This window comes from Lolium perenne, chromosome 5 (genome assembly GCF_019359855.2).
Source record: "Lolium perenne isolate Kyuss_39 chromosome 5, Kyuss_2.0, whole genome shotgun sequence".
In the NCBI taxonomy this organism is placed as follows: domain Eukaryota; kingdom Viridiplantae; phylum Streptophyta; class Magnoliopsida; order Poales; family Poaceae; genus Lolium; species Lolium perenne.
Genome location: NC_067248.2, coordinates 22904562 through 22907642, shown reverse-complemented (window position 1 = coordinate 22907642; position 3081 = coordinate 22904562). Strand labels below are relative to the sequence as shown.

The window sequence follows — 3081 nt, the reverse complement described above, 5'->3', positions numbered from 1 at the left end:
TGCATGCATTTGCATTTAAAATTTGAGAAATCTTGCACTCAAATGCTTTGAAACATTGTTCCAAATGTTGTATTTTGGTCTAACAAAATTTTGATGCAAAAAGCCCCATAAGATTTGGCTCAAAATACCCCAAATAACCCCCAAAATCCCTCCTGTTTTTAGTTTCCAGGGGTTTTCCCAAAAACCCAGGGGGGTTTTCAGAAAATCCCCCTTCTTCTTCCTCTCTCCTACTGGAAGCAGCTCGGTGGAGCTCCCGTGGCCGCCCGATGGCGCCGGCCGCCGGGATTGCTTCCGCCGCCCCCTGGACCCCCTATAAAACGTCGCCGCCGCCGGAGCAAACCCTAGCACGCCCCTTTTCTTTCCTCTCCTCCTCTCTGCTCCACGCCCGACCAAACCCTAGGCCCGGCCAGCTCGCCGTCGCCGCCGTTCGGCGCCTCCCCGCGCCAAGCCGACGCCGCCAGGAGGTCCGCCGCGACGCCCTCTACCTCCTCCGCCCAGCGGCGCTCGACGGGGCCGGAATCGGCCGAATCGGGCCCCGCCCGTGCCGCAGGTCCCCGCCGTTCGCCGGCGTTCCCGCCTCCCGGCTCCGGCGACACCGCCGTAAGCTCCACGGTGAGCTGGGCTTCCTCCCGGTCTCCTCCGCCTCCTCTATTTCCCCGAACGCCGCCGCGTCGCGAGCCCGCACCCGGCCGCCGCGCTGCTCAACGCCGGCGTCGCTCCGGCGACAATTGGCGGGCGGCGCCACCGCCAAACGGTCGCCCGCGTCGAGCTGCGTCGGATGCCCCCAAGCGCGCGCCCGAATTTGGCCTCCATCGGCCGATTGCTGTGGCACCTGAGAGCTCAAGGTCGTGCTGACGTCAACATGATGTCAGCATGACGCAATAAATCATTTTCTATTTCTGTTTAATTCCAGTAATTGTTTATTAATTCATATTAATTCAGAAAATGATGAATTTATATATCAAATTGATCAGAAAAATATTTCCTATTCGTTTATACATGTTTCATACATGATTGAACCCATTAAAGGTGGAGCTTAGTAGAAAACCCTAATACACCCCTCTCATATGGCGGTGTCCGATGCCGGAACCCCTTTAATCTGACGATGCAATTAGGGTTTCCGAATTCCTTTAACATGACATATCATTCATATTGTATGCGCATTGCATTATGCCATGTCGTGAATGTTTGTTTCCCTTTCCGGTATTTGGTTCTTCGCGCTAGGATCTGAGCCGGAGTCCGACGTCAACGCCACCGAAGAACAGTACTCATCCGCTGAGGGACAAGGTAAGCCCTAACCTGGTTCATCTGTGATTTCGAAATACTTTTATCTGTGGTTCCTACATATCGCATACGATTCAACTGTCTTTAATCGATAGATAGAGTTACCCTATCTATTGCATGTCCGACCTTTGTAGCCTCAATACCCTGATCCACTGCTCCTAGCATAACTAGGTTTGGCATGTGTGCGTCGCGAGAGCCTTTATCTCTTATGCTTAGCCATGCTTAGTTTGTTACGCTACTACTCCGGTCTTCGGACTGGAGCCTCACAATGAAATGAATCTAGCATGACAGGTTGACGTGGTAAGTATAGAGATGATGATGATAAACATGATTAAAGGCTCAGACGAGAGGCCACATTGGGATGTGGTGGGTTGTTTCGTTTCTGCCGACCCTAGGAACCGAGTTCTCTCCTCTTGAACCAAGACCGAGCGTACAACCACACGAGGCCCTATTATGGTACCCTCTCGACTCACTAACTTGCCTAGTAGATTCCATGAGTCACATAGTTTGCGCGTTACCTGGTCATATGCATTGCATTTTGCTTGGGGGTTAAAGGTACATAACAGGCAGGTAAGCGTGGTCGTGGTGGCTGGGGGTTGCGGCCTCTGGGGAAACCCACCTCGGTACACATCGTTAAGGACCGACTTCGAGACTTGACCCGTTACGGCGGAACAATCCTTAGCGCGTGACTCATGGTCTCGGCGACAGCAAGGTAAAGGTCGTGGTCGACCACCCTCTGCCGGCTTTCCACGGAAGAGAGCTAATATATTGGCATTAAGAGTCGGTTGGCACGTGTGGGTAAAGTTGTGCACCCTCGCAGTGGTTATGAATCTTTTCGAAAAGCCGTGTCCACGGTTATGGACGACTTGGGAATGGATTCTGTGATCATAGATAACTTTAACCTGATCGTAAAACTTGGCAAACAATGTGTGTTTACGGACACCTTCTTCGGGTGTTGAGGGGGTGATCCGAGGATAGTGGTTCGAGATGATGACGTTTGGTGGATACAATATGATGTTCAATAGAGATAGAGATGTCGCTCTCTTATCCCCTTTTAAAAGTTCTGAGTAGTCGAGCTTCTCTTCTCTCTTATCTTACAAAGGAAAACTGGCTTTACGCAAAAGAAGATCTACCAGAAAGCCTGCATACCCGCTTTGCTAAAAGGTTGTACTAAGTCTTGCTGAGTCCCTGTACTCAGCTTTGCATGCTTTTGTTTCAGATGAAGTCGCTACAGCCGAAGGTGGTTTCTACGTTAACATCGATGGTTAGTTTGGAGTTCCCAGGCAGCAGCCTGCGACTTATGGGCTGGGACGTCGCTTTATGTTATGGCTTCTTAAGCCCTTTGCTATCTTGTTATTTAGAATAACATAATTTGCTTCCGTTGCTTGTTGAATGTTGGGTCAGTGACCTCTGCGTGTTATAATTTGGATCTTACTCTGCTAAGAGTTGTAATATATTCTTTTGAGTCGTAGAGTCACTGTTGTGTTACCGATTCTCTCACTGTAGTCTCTCGAGCTCAAGGTTAGGCTTATGTCAGACGAAGATCTGGTATTTGTCCAACCCTGATCCCGGGGGTGCCACACGCGCCACCCTGTGGTGTGGGCCCCTCCTTGCCCCACTACTTCATCTCTTTCTCCCAGCATCTTCTCTCTCCCGAAAAAACTCGAATCAGCTTTCTCTCACTCGCGTTTTTGCTCAAGAGCTCAGGATTTTTCGATCTCTTTGCTCAGCCCAGATTTCTGTCTGAAATTTGGCACATTTGCTCTCCGGTATGTGACTCCTCCACCTATCCAAGTA

General features: G+C 50.4%; 1 long non-coding RNA gene across 1 annotated transcript; it reads left to right on the top strand.

The window, feature by feature from the left end:
• The first annotated feature begins 1028 nt into the window (after positions 1-1028).
• LOC127304529 (uncharacterized) lies at positions 1029-2761 on the top strand. Its single transcript, XR_007853428.1, has 2 exons — positions 1029-1287; positions 2504-2761. It is a non-coding gene; the product is annotated as an uncharacterized lncRNA (long non-coding RNA).
• The last annotated feature ends 320 nt before the right edge of the window (positions 2762-3081 follow it).